The following is an 18,878-nucleotide window of genomic DNA, read 5'->3' as shown; positions in this document are numbered from 1 at the left end:
GAACACATTTTCCTTTGCATGTACGTCAGCAAAATCCAATCTGCGTTAGTGTGTGTGTGTGTATGTGTGTGTGTGTGTGTGTGTGTGTGTGCCGAGGAATGGGGCACGGGGAAGCGTTTAATTCGATTTTTCAGTTTCTTTTTCTTCACATTATTCTCTGGACAGATGTGTTTTGATGTCAGGCGATATTTTGAATTGAGGTTCGATTTCCCGCACTGTTTGGGATTTTTGGATAGCAAACATATGGCTTTCCCATACTCATACAACAGTGAAGTAGCTATTTTAATTACAAGCATGGTTTCAGTTTTTTATGAATCAAAGCAGCTGGTGAAGGAAACAAGACGGTTTCAGCACATCAAGGACTCCAGAATCATTCCTCTTCTTCAACAAGTATTCACCGGAAGTGCAACTGATGGGTTTTTACATATTTTGTTCTGATTTGTCTTTGTTGTTGTTGTATGTAAAAGACTGTAGACGGTCATTTCGTTTCACTCTGTCTTTGTAATCCGCAGAATTAAATACCTACAAACAAATAAAAAAGTTATTGTGCTCTTCAAATTCCATGGTTTTTCGTTAGACCAATGGTTAATAATGATAAAGCAAAGGCAAAGTAGAAACAGGGCGAAAACCTGAATATTTTAACATGGAGAGGTAGGGTGACGTAGTAAAACAAAGCAGCAAACGAACAGAAACGCGAACAGGCGCACTACTGCTGCACGTGTCTCCCCCCTCCTGGGAGGGGGCGCACTGGTACCGTGGCCCAGCTATCGTAATCAGAGGCAGTTTTGACTTTACACCGCTGCGTACGTCTCCTTGCCTCTTAGTGCAACAGCCGCAAGCAACCAATGCTCACAGAAAGTTGCACAGTTGTAACAGCACCTTAACAGTATCGTATTGGTTGGCAACAATCTGCTTCTAGTATTCGAGATCCACGCTGGCGAGTGTTTATTCTTTGACATTGTTTGCCAGTCTGCAGGAGCTTTCTCGTGCTTCAGTTTCTGTATCAAAGAGAATAACAGTCCTCGAACATCCGCTGTATTCACCTGAAGTGACTCCAAGGGGGAGCATATTAAGAATGCCAAACCGATTCTACGGAATGTTGTGGTGATTCGGAATGTTATGGTGATTCTAGACAGCACTCCAGTTGAAGGTTTCTACAATATATTTCAGGGCCACTACTATTGGTGGATGCAAGTTTTTGGCAAGAGAAGAGATGTGTATTTTTCAACACTGATCCAGTTCCTTACCACAAATTAGGTAAAAAGTTCTTACCGGGTGACTAAAAAAAAAAACGGTTTTCAACTCTGATCCCTTCCCTTCCAAAAAATTGAAAGAAAACGTTATTACCAGGTGACTCAAAAGAACGGGAAATTTTCGAATGGAGATTAATGGATGAGTACAATTACTTCATACATATTTATTTATGTCATTGTATAGTACAGAGTATGCCATTACTGAATGTCACAAGCATTTTTATTTATTGACTGTCACACCCGACAGATGAACTTCTCTGCGCACATATATCTGCAGCCAGAGGGTAACGTTATGAGTGGTTCCACCTAAAATTTCAATAGGAATCTTGGTGGTAGGAGGTCGTTTACGGTAATCGCGCTCTTAATGTGGCCCAAAAGAAAAAAATACATGCTGCCAGGGTAGGGGACTTCTTTGGCGAAGGTGGATGGGTGCGGGGGGGGGGGGGGGCAGGGGGGCGTGCAATATCACCGTGCGTTGAAATGACATGGTTACCGAGCAATCGTCGCGCAGCTCCCGTCGATATCCGTACCATATGTGCCATTACTCCGTCATGTTGAAACTAAATTTAGGCAGGAAAATGGGGCAGTTGATTCCCAACGAAGCTCTTCATCGTGGTAACATATAGAACAGACGTTACAGTGGTTGCTCACCTATCGTCGTCCTCAAAAAGTAGGGGCCTCTAACGTCACTCGTTGGCATGGCGGACGATACAGTAACCTCGCTGCTGTGTGGTGAACGCTCATGTAGTTGGCGTGTATTTTGCTGATGCCAAGAGCGAAAATTCTGTCCATTGACAAAGGCACTGAGGTGGAAATGAGCTTCGTCCAACATTGACAGATTTTTAATGAGATTGTAGTCGTCGTGCACTTCTGCTAACATGCGTTTAGCATGTTGTCCACACATTTGCAGATCGTTTGGCCAAAGTTGCAGAACAATCTGAAGCTTGTATAGATGGAACTTGAAATCCACTTTCAGTATTCGTTGAACAGTCGTTCGATGTAACTCTGGAATCTCTAAGTGAGATCGAAGAGAGCGCTGTCGGCTTCTTACGAAAGCTGTTAGCATAGCCTCGGTATTGTCTCCCGTATGAGCGGTTAGGGGTCTCTCCGCAGATTTTTCTTCAGTGCAGAACCCGTTGCTTCAAAATTGGAGACCCAGTTGTTGATTGCATGCGCCGAGGGAACACGGCTACGACGTCCGATGTTGAAATGACGTTGAAGTTATCGACACACGGCCTCCACATTTCCGTTCTTGTAATAGGCTTTTACCGCAAACGCACGCTGCACAACTTCCCATTGCTCCATCTTCACTGTTTACAAAACGGCAAGACAGTGTGAGCAACATTCTATTTGTAATTCGACGCCACCTATCTCTCAGCGTTGCCACAACACGTTCCAAAATTTCCAATTCTTTTGTCACCCTTTCCTTCGTATTACATTTATACTACATTCGAGTAAATCCCGGAGTTACTGAATCTACCATGTTTTTACAGATTTGTGAATTATTTCCAGAGGCGTTTTGTGTCGTTATTCATGCACTACAGCACTTATTTTCTGCAGCGGTGATGGAAAATGAATTAAGAATCGGTTTATTGACCTTCGCTTTCTTCACTTATGTTCATTGTCAATTAATTTGAGTTGCAGCTGTAGCGGTTCTAAAGCTAAGTACTGACAAAGTTATTTGTGCACTGTTATACACATATTAAATTTAGTAGTTTTTAGCGGTGTTTCGTGCTGTTTGTGGCGAAATAACGATTTAATAAACTTCTGGAAACGTTTGCTCGCTGTGTTTTTTAGAGGTTTCTGTGTGTTGAAGTCGTTTCGTAAACTTCGTGCTTTGGTTTTCAGCTGAAGTTTCTTATTGTTTCTAGTGAAATATTTGAGTAAAATTTTATTCAGTGTTTTGTGTTCGTTGAGTGTTCCAGTGGCCGTTTCAATTTTTAGTTTTAGCTAACAATTTTATGAAGTTTTGTTGGTATTGGTATTAGCAGTGGTGTAAGAGTATTAATAAAAGTAGTTACTTTCTTAATAGACAGAGAATTTCGAGACCGCTATTGTTCTATTAATAGTTCTACTGGTGAAACTGAATTTAGTTAACGTAAACGTTTAGTTATTTTCAGTAACTGTAAAATTTTACCATGAGTGGGAAGTGTGGGATCTGTCGTTGGTTTGTGTGTAGTGGGTTGCTGTGTTGGATTTGTTCAAAGTATTTCCATTGGGGGAATGCAATGGGGGCAGCCTTGTGAGATCCTCTCCTGGGAATGCAGAATATGTAGTAGAAATAAATTGATAGAGGAGCAAGAGCGTAAGATCTGTGCCCTTCAGGCGCAGTTACAATGCGCAAAGGAGGAATTAGATAGATTGAGGAGGGTGAAGGATGGTGGGGAATGGGAACTGGCAGTTAGCAAGCAGGCAGCAAGAGGAGGTGGTATTCGGACAGTTATACTATCCGTATAGGTAATAGATTTGACCAACTGTCAGAGTTCAGTGGAGAGGAGCCTCTTGTAGCTGTAGATGCAGGGAACATGCAGCAGTCCTCAGTAGTTAGGAGGCCTAGGTCAGTTGCAAAATCTAACAGAAAAAGAAGGTTCTGGTGCTAGGTAGTTCGCATGGTAGAGGTGTGGCGCAGTAGTTGCAGGAAGTGTTGGGGAGTGAGTGCCAGGTCACCAGCATTGTGAAGCCTAGTGCAGGGTTGGCTCAGATGACTGACAGTATAGGGGAGTTATGTAAGAATTTTACGAAGGAGGATCAGGTAGTGACAGTGGGTGGAACAGTCTTGATAGGGACGGGGAATATGATGTAGGTGGTGACCTGGTAAAGATAGCTACTCAAACTGGTGGCACTAATGTGCATTTCGTGCAACTGTTTCACCGTCATGGTCGGCCTCATCTTCATGCAGCTGTTAGGCACGTTAACATGGGGCTGGAGAGGGCGCTGATGGCAGAGGGCATGGGTCACATTTCAGTGGTGCCAGTTGGGTCTTTCAGTAGATCGGGATTCACTTGGAATGGCCTGCACCTCAATAGGTACGGGAAGGGGAGGCTGACAAAGTGACATTGTAGTGGGTGGTGGTGGGATCACTCATGGAAAAATTCCGGTAGTAATTGGTGTTAGAGCTGCACCGTTTTTAGACTGAAGTCAGCTGATAGGTATACGTACTCAAAGGAAGTCCCTCTAACTAATGGCTCACCTTGAGAGGAAGTCATGTTTACAAATAGAGAAGGAATTAGCATATATCATCAAAATACGTATAAGAGGTATTGAAGATAAAGTTAATGAACTGCTTATAGATGTTGACACTGAAATTATTGGTATATCGGAGCACCACTTAAATAATTTGACAATTCAGAAGCTTCCTTTACCAGGGTACAGATTAGCGGGCTGTTATTCAAGGAGTTCCTTGTGGGGTGTGGGAGTGGCTATGTATGTAAAACAACAGTATTGCATTTGAGTTCATAGACGTATCACAGCACTGCTCTGAACAGATATTGGAATGTTGGGCATGGGCAGTTGAATTTAGTAATTGTTGTTGTTTATAGGTCCCCTAACTCTGACTTCTGAGCATTTCTGCTCAAGCTAGAGAGGGTTCTTGATTCACTTTGCAGTAAGTACCAGAAATTAGTTATATGTGGTGACTTCAATATAAATGTTGTATATGACGGTGCAAGAAAAAGGATGCTCCTCAATTTGGCCCTACGGAAATTCACGTGTAAATAAAATAAAAATAATATTGTGTACCATATGACTGTGAACATTTCAGTTCTGGCCTGTTGCTTTCGGCTGATTTTCCGTTTCTCCCATTTTTTTGTTCGCAGTGGATGAAGGAACTAAGAGGGTCAAAGACCGTTGCAACATATGCATATGAAATGATTAAATCACCATGGGCGTTTTAAGTGAATAATGAGTAAATTACATACAGTCGTAAAATCTATATCCTTATCGTAAACCTCTTCTTGTAAGTACGTATAATACAGTTTTAATGATCATCTCGAAAACGTAGAGTAATTAGAGTTGCGCTCTATCAAAACTGTAGTTCTATAGTTTTGGAACAGCACAAAAATGACGTAGTATGTGGTAGGATTACCGCTGGTGTTAGTGGCATTGGCAGGGAAAGAAACATAAATGAATGTGTGTGAGAGAAAGTGAGAGCTGACGACTTCTCTTTGTTTTGTTTGTTGGTTTTGCACACAATTAGAACTGCATATCGTTCGGTGTGAGACCATTAAGTAGTTTATATCCATAAAAGACGTAAATTGCATTTAATAGGTAATGAAAATTATTTGATCACTTCCTTTCTGCGCTTTATGTAACCAAAGTGATTAATTTTCATGCAAGTACAGTTTACATGCATGAGCATAAAAGAATCTATATAATTATTGTTGTTATTTTGTTCTTAATAGAACATGCTTCACCATGACCAAAGGCGAGAGTTTCTTGTTATTATTAATAGGTGCAGAAGTTGTTTATGAATAACAGAAGCATGTATTATATAAGCTCGATGAAATATTGAAGCGACGATTTGTGTTTTTGTTTATTTTATCTTTTTTTTAGGAACACACCTTTTCTAACGTTACATGATAAATCCGTTTTTTTACCCTAAAATCCCTCTGTTCCACGTTACAAATCAACAATTTTCGAATAAAATCAGAACGAAGAACTCAGATTTCAATTTTGCATGGATACTGATTATTTTTAAGTAACAGACAGGAGGATAACTATGTAGAAGAAAAATGTTAAGTTTTATGGCCCTTTATACACCCCCAATCAGTTTCTAAACGGTTCACCATTGCCAGTTCATATGGAAACCTACTAAGAGACTGATGGTACGCACAAACAAGGCGATCGAAGTAAGGTAACAAATGGCTCTGAGCACTATGGGACTTAACATCTGTGGTCATCAGTCCCCTAGAACTTAGAACTACTTAAACCTAACTAACTTAAGGACATCACACACATCCAAGCCCGAGGCAGGATTTGAACCTGCGACCGTAGCGGTCACGCGGTTCCAGACTGAAGCGCCTAGAACCGCCTGGCTAAACCGGCCGGCAAAGTAAGTTAACGCCTGACAGATATGCCACACACTTAACATACAGGTAGCGCGGTTATATTCTTAGCTGACCAAAGTTACTAGGAAAACTACCGTAGTCTACACTGACTTACGATAGCCTAGACAGCCTGCAGTAGTTGTACAGTTCTGTTATTAATGTTCTGTTAATGATTTGCAACATCTTTGTTTTGCCTCCCGTTATGGCGAGCTGTGGTACAATGGCGTGGGGATTTCAGTGTGTAACAAAAGTGCAAGTGTGTACCTGCAAATAAACACAAAAAATAAGTGTGTAAATCTTTTCGTGGTGATAATTAGAACGTCACTAGTTGCTTTGATCCATAAATTGTTTGCGTCGAGGATTATTACTTGAAACATGCTTTTAATTTAACCAGCTGCTTCCGCTGTAATGCGGATCAGGAGAACCGTATATTTGCCAGAAAAAAGCGCCAAACAGTGCGAGAAATTGAATCTCAATTCAAAATCTCTCGTGGTATCAAAACACCCCAGAGTTACAAAGTGAAGAAAAAGAATCTAAAAAATCGAATTGAACATCTCTGACAAAATAAGACCCTCTTCATCCCACACAAGCACACACACATACGCACACAAAAACCTGAGGGATTGGCTGACGAATGTTTTTTAGTTATCGTTTTTCATTATCTTTAGACTATAATATGCAAACATCTGATAGTTAACTAGGGAGATTAGCGCAATGAGACAGTTTTTCCAGCGTTTATCGCGTCTTTTGGAACTGTTTTAACTGTGAATGGGGGCGAGCAACTGCAACTGCAACTGCAGGTTGGAGAGTTCCCGGCCGTGGGGGTGTTGCGGGCAGCCGACCTCCGAGGCGCTGGGCGCGTGGGAAGCAGCGGCGGCGGCCAGCGTCGGCTCCATTTACACAGCAAACACGCGCCCGGCCGCTACCCGCTACCTGCACCAGCCAGAAACGCGACGCCGCGGCCGGAGTGCCTGAGAGGGAGACAGAGAGAGAGACAGAGTCGGCTATTCGCTTTCACTTCGTCCTCCTCTGTTTATGGAGCCTCCAGGGGCTTCAGTTGACACACAGGCATCTAGTGACAGTGTTCCTAGTAAGAAGCGCGGTTCCAGCTGTTGTTTGACTTGACGGTGAATGAAACTAAGAGTGAAGGGAAAGAACTTTCAGAAGTGGATTAAAAGAACTAGGGAAACAGACGCGAAAATTGAGAACAATTACAGGATTTCCAGGCTACTTATCGGAGAATTTAGCTTGAGAAAGAACAAAGGTAAAGAAGAGCACTAAAGAGAGAGTAGAAGTTTGCTAAACAACAGAGTCTTATCAGATACTATAATAGAAAGTAGCCGAAGGAAATTATTTGTACAACCTAGAAAGGCTAGTAAATAACAGAAGTGGCACTGGATGTAGATCAGATTAGTTTCAGAAAAGGAAAATGTACCAGAGGTTCAATTTCGACATTTTGTTAGTAACGGTATGTAGAGAGAGAACTGCTGTGAAATCAGCTTAACACCTCACGTCTCCATGTTGCTAATAATAATAATAATATATAGAAAAAAGAAAAAGAAAACTGAGGATTTGTTAGATAACGCTCAAATGGTTCAAATGGCTCTAAGCACTATGGGACTTAACATCTGAGGTCATCAGTCCCCTAGACTTAGAACTACTTAAACCTAACCAACCTAAGGACATCACACACATCCATGCCCGAGGCAGGATTCGAACCTGCGACCACAGCATCAGCGCGGTTCCGGGCTGAGACGCCTAGAACCGCTCGGCCACAGCGACCGGCGATAACGCTCAGTTTGGCGTTTGAAAAGGTAAAGGCACTATAGAAGCAGTTATGTCACTTCGGTTGATAACGGAAGTAAGACTGAAGAAAAATCAAGACACGTTCATAGGATTTGTTGACGTGGAATAAGCGTTCGACAGTGTAAAATGGTGCAACATGTTGAAATTCTGAGGAAAATAGGAGTAAGCTATAGGGAAAGACGGAATAATGTGCAGTGTGTGCAAGAACTAAGAGAGAACAATAACACTGGAACACCAAGAACGAAATGCTCGTATTAAAAAGGGTGTAAGACGGGGATGTAGTATTTCGCCCCTACTGTTCATTCTATATATCAAAGCAGCAATGACGGATATAAAAGAAATGTTCAAGAGTGGGATTAAAAATCAGGGTGAAATGATATCAATGATAAGATTCGTTGACGATGTTGCTATCCTCATAGAAACTGAAGACGAATTATTTGATCTGTTGAATGGGATCAACACTCTAATGAATAATGAGTATGGACTGAGAATAAATTGAAGAAAGACGAATGTATTGAGAAGTAGCAGAATTGATAACAGCGATAAACTTAACATCAGATGTGAGGATCACGAAGTAGACGAAGTTAAGGAATTCTGCTACCTAGGGAGCAAAATAACCCATGATGGACGTAGCAGTGAGGATATAAACAGCAGACTTACACTGGCAAAGAGGGCTTACCTGGCCAAGAGAAGTTACTAGTATCAAACATAGGCCTTAATTTGAGGAAGAAATTTTGGGCAATGTACGTTCGGAAGACAGCATTGTCTGACAATGAAATATGGACTGTGGGAAAACCGGAGCAGAAGAGAATAGAAGCATTTGAGATGTGGTGCTACAGAGGGAATGTTGAAGATTAAGTGGACTGATAAGGTAAGGAGTGACGAGGTTCTAGCCAGAATCGGTGAGAAAAGGAATATATGGAAAACACTGACACGAAGAAGGAACAGACGTCAGGGAATGACTTCCACGGTACTAGGGGAGATGTAAAAAGTAAAAACTGTAGTGGAAGACAGGGGTTGGAATACATTCAACAAATAACTGAGGACGCAGGTTGCAAATGCCACTCTGAGGTGAAAACGTTGGCACAGGAGAGGAATTCGTGGCATCAAACCACTTATAAGACTGGGAATAATAAAGAAGCATCACCATAATTTCGTAGCACTTGGGGAAACGCAGCTATCGATAATACGTATGTAATAGAACGCGGAGTTGTAAGGGGAAGAGAGATTTTTTTTTTCAAGTGTAGTTTCATGTAGAGGGCGTCCATAAGTTAAGATCTAGTCGCATGAAGGAATGGACGAGCAAAATCGTCCATCATGAGGTGGTAAACTGTCGTATTTACGATCCAATTACTTACAAATTCTCTTTAAATTGAAGTATTATGGTTGACTGAAAAGAGCGGTGGTGCGTGAGGTGTAGGAAAAACGGGGTCCTAGAAACTGGTTCCGCTTATTAAATCACGAAAGGGCCGCTGGTCGGCGAACCAACAGCCCTGAAGTGCGAAGTGAAATCTCTGGTCTGAATCAAGTTAGTTTTTTATTGTTATTGCCGGCCGAAGTGGCCGTGCGGTTAAAGGCGCTGCAGTCTGGAACCGCAAGACCGCTACGGTCGCAGGTTCGAATCCTGCCTCGGGCATGGATGTTTGTGATTTCCTTAGGTTAGTTAGGTTTAACTAGTTCTAAGTTCTAGGGGACTAATGACCTCAGAAGTTGAGTCCCATAGTGCTCAGAGCCATTTGAACCATTTTTTTATTGTTATTACTAATTGGCAGCTAGTATTTTACTGGATTCATGTTACTGCATGCAGACGGAGTGAACATGTCTGTATAAAGACTAATTACAGGAATGTTAAGGGAAGCCTTAGGGTTTCATTCACTAATCAGAGAGCAGATCGTTTTCTTTCAAGAAAGCATTTGAGAAGCTTGCAAATACGAGAAGTGTAATCCGACGGAGAGCTACATAGATGCAAGTGAGTTTTAATATTTCACACGATAATTTACAGTTTTAGAAACCTCCATGCAGGCAGTGCCGCATTTTTGCAGCATTAAAAATACTGAGAAGAACCGGCATAAAGCACAGGGACATCTGCAACACCAAGTGCTAGCAGTAAAAGAAAATTTTCAAGATATACGACTTTATGTAAAAGAGGAAACGGAAATGGACCATGCCGAACTTCGTGATAACTTGTGCATCGAAGACGCAGGCGAAGGTGGCAAAACAAAATCGCAGAAAAGATAGGATTGATTGCGCAAGTAGAGAAGATCCAAATAAGAGCCGTACGATTCGTCACAATGCTTCATCCACACCGAGTGACAGACGCTACAACAGAGGTGGTTTGCATCACGATGCGGTTTACTGTTTAAGTTCCGAAAGGGTGCACCCCTGGAAGAGTCAGGGTATACATGGGGGTACACTACAACAGGTACTAGCGAAAGAGGGGAGAAGAGGGCAATGGGAGAAGCAAGTAGGCATAAACATAGATTCGGAAACCAGTGGCTTCCCCGATACGACGCATGCACAAGTACAGTCACGCCAATGTTACAGCACTATGTCTAAGGCTACGTTTATTTCGGAACACAGCAATTGAGGCTTAAATTACACAGTGATACGCTGCTCGCGTTTGATTTTCTCGTCATTCTGTACATCTAAGCGCTGCTAAATAGCATTTCGACGTCGTACATCGGCCGTGGCTGGACTGTGCCATGGCCTCCCAGATCCCCCGATTTACAGCCATTGGACTTTTTTTCTTTTTTTTTGGGTGGGGGGGGGGGAGGGCATACTTAGAAATTCTACAGTATTGCGGGCCTGTTGATAGTGTCGATGAACTCCGGAAACACATTGTGGATGGTTGTCAACGCATTCGCAACACACCTAGGAATTTTGAACGTTCTTGGACACTGATGAGGAGACGTGGTGGTGAAAGCTAGACGCTCCTGAACGGCGACCATGTGGAACACCTGTAATGCAGTTTGGTTGCTGAGAGCTGCATTTGTCAACGGACCTTTACCCGTTCGAATCCCCTTCATATGGCGATGGGATCGTAACGCTGAACTAGTACATTCCCCATTCTGATAATACAGCTTCACTAAAAACGGCTTTTCAGGTAACGTCAACATGCTGCGACTGCTGGCGCATCTGATTCTCTCTCTCATTACAGCTCCTTTTATACACGATTGTCATGCGCAGTCACTGACGTTTTGCTGTCCAGCGCCATCCGTCGAACATTTTGTGAACTTTATTTATTTTTTGGTTCTTATAAAACCGCATGTCATTCCAAGCATGTGTGTCAATTTTACCTCTCTGTCTATATTATTCCATGGTTTATTAAGTTTACAAATTTATACTGACTTTTTGATCATCCGGTATTTCGCGAAAATATCAAAAAGGATGGGAGCAACAGGACAATGTACGACCTAACGCATGAGCGGAAGGTAACGAGTGCTCAAAAGACTTGTTAAGTCTGGTTTGCATACTTAACAAAAATTATGGGTCAAGGATATTTATCACTATGTAAAAAATCAAGAGTAATGGAAAGAATACCAGCATATTTAACTTTATGATCGGGGAGGACTCAGTTATAAAACTAGTGAAAATTTTACTTATCTAGAAGTAAGATTACAAAATATAATAGCCGGTGGGAGACGTGCTATATCATTCAGCAAGTGTACCTTGTGTAATGAACTGCATGGAAATAAAATGGGACCGCGTGAAATTGTGAAGGAGAAGGAGAAGGAGAGAGAAAGAGAGATAGGGGGAGTGAGGAAGGAACTAAAAGGATTTAAAAATCTAGAGCTGTAGGAGGATCTTATAAAATAGCTGATCGTATGAATTATAGTGTAGAAGTAAGAGAAACGAATTCGATGTAAGTGATTCCTTGTTGTAAGAAGGTTGCTGAACGTAAGACAAATTAATGAGGAAGTTTGCTCGAAAATTTTAGTTACAGCGAGAACCTCAACAATTGGCAATGAAAATAAGAGAGATTAGGGGCATACGGATGCATAGAGAGTGATACTTTCCCTTCTTTGTGTAAATGAATAAACTAGGACATACACCCACATTACTTGACTATTAGCAGTTCACACTTAGTGTTTGGCAGAATATGCATAGAACTATTTTAAGATTATTTCTTTATCGGTCTACTCTCGAGTAACACTTGGGGAAGCTGGACGCTTTCGTTAAGGTTGTCATTTATCTGATGTTATCGTGAAGATCTTTTCTCCTTATGTACGCAGACAAATACAAAATACAGTGATGTGCAAAACATAAGGACGAGAGTAACTTCCGCATGCCGTGTCACCGCCAAGTAGCATAGTTCAATGACACTTGGACCATATGTAGAAAGAAATGATGCAGTGTAGTACAGAAGGTAATTAAAAGAAATGTGCAATGAGACGCACAGAAATGACACTTAAATTCATAGAAAATAATAAATCTGAAGTCAATATGATTTATGACATTAGAAGAGGCGGGACACGGTTCTTAATGGGATGTGTGATCACCATGGAAAGCAATGCATTCTGTGCAATGTGTTCCCATGATGCCCGCAATGTTGGTAAGGTGTTCTATTCCTGTACCTGCGCGGTTGACAAGTGCTGCATGTCGTAGGCGCATGTGGACGTGTTGCAATAACTTCCGTCAATGCTTCCCAGACGTTCTTGATGGTATTTAAGTCAGAGGAACGGGCGGCCCAATCAATTCACCGCATATCCTCCCGTTCCAAAAACACTTCCACCTGCACTGTTCGATGTGATCGCGCATTTTCACCCATAAAATAATCCAAGACATTATGTTACTTTTTCTATCTTGTTCTCAAGTTTTGCAGAGGAAGAAATTTGCTGGCTGAAATTTGATGAAAATATGACGCCGCATTGAAAAACGCATTAGTTTTAATGACTGTCTCGCCAACTCGCTTATCGTATATACGTCAGTCTCACACCTATTTTATTTTAATAGAAAACGACCTGCTCTTCTTTGAACTTTTACAATGTTCTGCGTCTGTCCTATATGGTTGGGATCCCAAATCGTGCAGCAGTACTGCAGAAGAAGACATTCTCTTTAGTGGATTTGTTGTACCTTTTAAGCGTTCTGTCAATAAAATTTCGTTCGAATTCTTCACAATTTTTATTTTAATGGGATAAGATTGCGAAAAAGCAGTGCCTTTGTTATTAAGAAGTACGATGCAGTGTTAATAACATAGTCACTGCTATTTCGAATTTATTCGTCAATTTCGAAGCCTCGACTCTCAATAAGTATGTCCTTCCTGACCGGGAATGTACGTAACGTACGAGTGCAGGTTGTGGCACATGGACGACGACGTATAGAAGCTTGGGTCTGGTCGTAATTCGTGCACGTGACTTGATCGAAAGGTATCCTATCGACGACTGCCAACTATGACGCACAGTCTACCTTGGGCGTAGAAACCGTATAGTTCCTATACGATCGTACATCTTCGTTTATGACAAAGTTTTTCATTTATCTATTAATACCAACGGTTCCTCGCATTTTTAATTTCTGAAAGAGACACTGAAACGCCAGAGAAACTGGTATAGGCACGCGTATTCAAATGCAGAGATATGTAAACAGGCAGAATAAGGCGCTGCGATCGGCAATACCTTTATAAGACAAAAAGTGTCTGGCACAATCGTTAGATCGGTTACTATTGCTACAATGGCAGGTTATCAAGATTTAAGTGAGTCTGAACGTGATGTTATAGTCGGCGCACGAGCGGTGGGGCACAGCATCTTCGAGGTAGCGATGAAGTGGGGATTTTCCCGTATGACTATTTCACGAGTGTGGCGTGAACATCAGGAATCCTGTAAAACATGCGCTGCGGCCGGAAAAAGATCCTGCAAGAACAGGACCAACGACGACTGAAGATAATCGTTCAGCGTGAGATTTCAGTGTGCATTCCGACGGACTTGGCAAATTCCAGCAAGAAAATGTGACACTCCAGACGTCCAGAATTGCTACAGAGTGGCTGCAAGAACACTCTTCTGAGTTTAAACACTTCCGCTGGCCATCTAACTCAGCAGATATGAACATTATTGAGCTTATCTCGGATGCCTTACAACCTGCTGTTCAGAAGTGATCTCCACCCTTTCGTACTCTCACGGATTTATGGACAGCCCTGCAGGACTGATGCTGTCAATTTTCTCCAGCACTACTTCAGTTATTAGTCGAGTCCATGCAACGTCGTGTTGCGGCACTTCTGCGTGTTCGTGGGGGGCGTACACGATATTGGGCAGGTGGACCAGTTTCTTTGGCTCTTCCGTGCAGTATTTATGATCCGTAGAGTCTTCCTAATGTCTGAGTTGCAAAAGGAAGCATTTTAGCGAATATTTATTCATAACCATTACTTGATTCGCGCCAGAATAAATGTACTTTCCCTACCTATGTCTTTGCTGACGTCGCGAGCGATTTCTGCATCGTCACCTCATCCCACAGGCTCTGAAAGCTTCAGATGGCCTCTGCCAGCTTGGGAATGTATTGTTCACTGATTACTACGTACGCACTGCAGCTCTGATCATTCACTTCACATACGTACATCTACATGGATACTCTGCAAATCACATTTAAGTGCCTGGCAGACCTTCACAATTCTCTATTATTCCAACCTAGTATAGCGCGCGGAAAGAACGAACACATATATCTTTCCGTACGAGCTCTGATTTCCCTTACTTCATCGTGGTGATCGTTTCTCCCTATGTAGGTCGGTGTCAAAAAAATATTTTAGCATTCGGAGGAAATTCAGAAGTGAGAATTCGTGAGAAGATTCCGTCGCAACGAAAAACGCCTTTCTTTTAATGATTAACATCCCAAATCATGTATCATTTCAATGACACTCTCTCCCATATTTCGCGATAATACAAAACGTGCTGCCCTTCTTTAAATTTTTTCGATGTACTCCGTCAGTCCTATGTAGTAAGGATCCCACACCGCACGGCAGTATTCTAAAAGAGGACGGAGAAGCGTAATGTAGGCAGTCTCCTTAATAGATCTGTTACATTTTGTGAGTGTCCAGACAATAAAACGCAGTCTTGGGTTAGCCTTCCTCATATTTTCTATGTGTTCCTTCCAATTTAAGTTGTTCGTAATTGTAATTCCTAGGTATTTAGTTGAATTTACGGACTTTAGATTAGACTGGTTTATCGTGTAACCGAAGTTTAACAAATCCCTTTTAGCACTCATGTGGATGACGTCACACTTTTCATTATTTGGGGTCAACTGCCAATTTTCGCACCATTCAGATATCTTTTCTAAATACACTCCTGGAAATTGAAATAAGAACACCGTGAATTCATTGTCCCAGGAAGGGGAAACTTTATTGACACATTCCTGGGGTCAGATACATCACATGATCACACTGACAGAACCACAGGCACATAGACACAGGCAACAGAGCATGCACAATGTCGGCACTAGTACAGTGTATATCCACCTTTCGCAGCAATGCAGGCTGCTATTCTCCCATGGAGACGATCGTAGAGATGCTGGATGTAGTCCTGTGGAACGGCTTGCCATGCCATTTCCACCTGGCGCCTCAGTTGGACCAGCGTTCGTGCTGGACGTGCAGACCGCGTGAGACGACGCTTCATCCAGTCCCAAACATGCTCAATGGGGGACAGATCCGGAGATCTTGCTGGCCAAGGTAGTTGACTTACACCTTCTAGAGCACGTTGGGTGGCACGGGATACATGCGGACGTGCATTGTCCTGTTGGAACAGCAAGTTCCCTTGCCGGTCTAGGAATGGTAGAACGATGGGTTCGATGACGGTTTGGATGTACCGTGCACTATTCAGTGTCCCCTCGACGATCACCAGTGGTGTACGGCCAGTGTAGGAGATCGCTCCCCACACCATGATGCCGGGTGTTGGCCCTGTGTGCCTCGGTCGTATGCAGTCCTGATTGTGGCGCTCACCTGCACGGCGCCAAACACGCATACGACCATCATTGGCACCAAGGCAGAAGCGACTCTCATCGCTGACGACGACACGTCTCCATTCGTCCCTCCATTCACGCCTGTCGCGACACCACTGGAGGCGGGCTGCACGATGTTGGGGCGTGAGCGGAAGACGGCCTAACGGTGTGCGGGACCGTAGCCCAGCTTCATGGAGACGGTTGCGAATGGTCCTCGCCGATACCCCAGGAGCAACAGTGTCCCTAATTTGCAGGCAAGTGGCGGTGCGGTCCCCTACGGCACTGCGTAGGATCCTACGGTCTTGGCGTGCATCCGTGCGTCGCTGCGGTCCGGTCCCAGGTCGACGGGCACGTGCACCTTCCGCCGACCACTGGCGACAACAACGATGTACTGTGGAGACCTCACGCCCCACGTGTTGAGCAATTCGGCGGTACGTCCACCCGGCCTCCCGCATGCCCACTATACGCCCTCGCTCAAAGTCCGTCAACTGCACATACGGTTCACGTCCACGCTGTCGCGGCATGCTACCAGTGTTAAAGACTGCGATGGAGCTCCGTATGCCACGGCAAACTGGCTGACACTGACGGCGGCGGTGCACAAATGCTGCGCAGCTAGCGCTATTCGACGGCCAACACCGCGGTTCCTGGTGTGTCCGCTGTGCCGTGCGTGTGATCATTGCTTGTACAGCCCTCTCGCAGTGTCCGGAGCAAGTATGGTGGGTCTGACACACCGGTGTCAATGTGTTCTTTTTTCCATTTCCAGGAGTGTATATATATATATATATATATATATATATATATATATATATATATATATATATATATATATATATGTGTGTGTGATCAGTTCATGATATCCAGTATTACAAATGTACTCTTTCTGAGGGACACACATCCAGATCGCCCGGTCTCAAAATTCTGCCGTCTCTCTTCGCACATCCACCATTGTTGGCGGCTCACCTTCTACTGTCCTACGCTACGCGCTGTTCAGATCCAACTGCCCAACACTACAATAGAAAATATTCCAACAATGCAAACCAGTCACAGACTTCACACAGGACAGTCAGTGATTTTCATATAGAGCGCTACGTGGCGTTATAAACGTAAAAACCTAAACAGCCTACTTACAGCGTCACCTGTGCGGCACTGAAGCCAAGGACGCTTACGGATTTAGCCTTGCTCTGTGACCCTACGGTCTCCGCAAGAGTCGGCGGACATTGTAGAAGAAAGTGTGGCGCTGAGTGAGGCAGCTTTTTGTGGTGGACAAGTACGCAGCGGGCGGCGCGGAGGAGTGGGCCCTTCGACGTGCTCGAGCTGTGCCTGACAGGCCGTTTAGCAGCGAATGTGGGGGCGCTGTGTGCTGCGTGGCGCAGCCGTGCTGTGGCCGGCAGTGATGGAGGGCCTCCACGAGGGCCACTGCCGGCCGCTCCACATCTGTCAGCGCCGTTTTTCCCTGCGCAGCGGCCAGGAGGCGTCGCCAGCTGCGCGCACAGCGAGTACTTGCCTCTTCTGGCTAGAGTAGGAATTTACCTGAGGTGTACGGACGCTTTCGTTACATTTGATACTGATCTCAGAACGTAATCATATTTCCTTTTTCACCGGAGCAAATGACTCTATATATACACTATTGGCCATTAAAACTGCTACACCAAGAAGAAATGGAGATGATAAACGGGTATTCATTGGACAAATATATTATACTAGAACTGACATGTGATTACATTTTCACGCAATTTGTGTGCATAGATCCTGAGAAATCAGTACCCAGAACAACCACCTCTGAACGAAATAACGGCCTTGATACGCCTGGGCATTGAGTCAGAGCTTGGATGGTGTGTACAGTTACAGCTGCCAATGCAACTTCAACACGATACCACAATTCATCAAGAGTAGTGACTGGCGTATTGTGACGAGCCAGTTGCTCGGCCACCATTGAACAAACGTTTTCAATTGGTGAGAGATCTGGAGAAGGTGCTGGCCATGGCAGCAGTAGAACATTTTCTGTATCCAGAAAGGCCCGTACAGGACCTGTAACATGCGGTCGTGCATTATCCTGTTGAAATGTAGGGTTTCGCAGGGATCGAATGAAGGGTAGAGCCACGGATCGTGACACATCTGAAATGTAACGTCCACTGTTCAAAGTGCCGTCAATGACGTCAATGCCAACAAGAGGTGACCGAGACGTGTAACCAATGGCACCCCATACCATCACGCCGGGTGATACGCCAGTATGGCGATGACGAATACACGCTTCCAATGTGCGTTCACAGCGATGACGCCAAACACGAATGTGACCATCATGATGCTGTAAAGAGAACCCGGATTCATCCGAAAAAATGACGTTTTGCCATTCGTCCACCCAGGTTCGTCGTCGAGTACACCATCGCAGGCGCTCCTGTCTCTGATGCAGCGTCAAGGGTAACCGCAGCCATGGTCTCCGAGCTGATAGTCCATGCTGCTGCAAACGTCGTCAAACTGTTCGTGCAGATGGTTGTTGTCTTGCAAACGTCCCCAACTGTTGACTCAGAGATCGATACGTGGCTGCACGATCCGTTACAGCCATGCGGATAAGATGTCTGTCATCTCGACTGCTAATGATAAGAGGCCGTTGGGATCCAGCACGGCGTTCCGTATTACCCTCCTGAACCCACCGATTCCATATTCTGCTAACAGTCATTGGATCTCGACCAACGCGAGCAGCAATGTCGCGATACGACAGACCGCAATCGCAATAGGCCACAATCCGACCTTTATCAAAGTAGGAAACGTGATGGTACGCATTTCTCCTCCTTACACGAGACATCACAACAACGTTGCACCAGGCAACGATGGTCAACTGCTGTTTGTGTATGAGAAA

Source organism: Schistocerca cancellata, chromosome 6 (assembly GCF_023864275.1).
Source record: "Schistocerca cancellata isolate TAMUIC-IGC-003103 chromosome 6, iqSchCanc2.1, whole genome shotgun sequence".
In the NCBI taxonomy this organism is placed as follows: domain Eukaryota; kingdom Metazoa; phylum Arthropoda; class Insecta; order Orthoptera; family Acrididae; genus Schistocerca; species Schistocerca cancellata.
The sequence above is the reverse complement of the archived record's forward strand: the minus strand, read 5'-3'. Positions refer to the sequence as shown.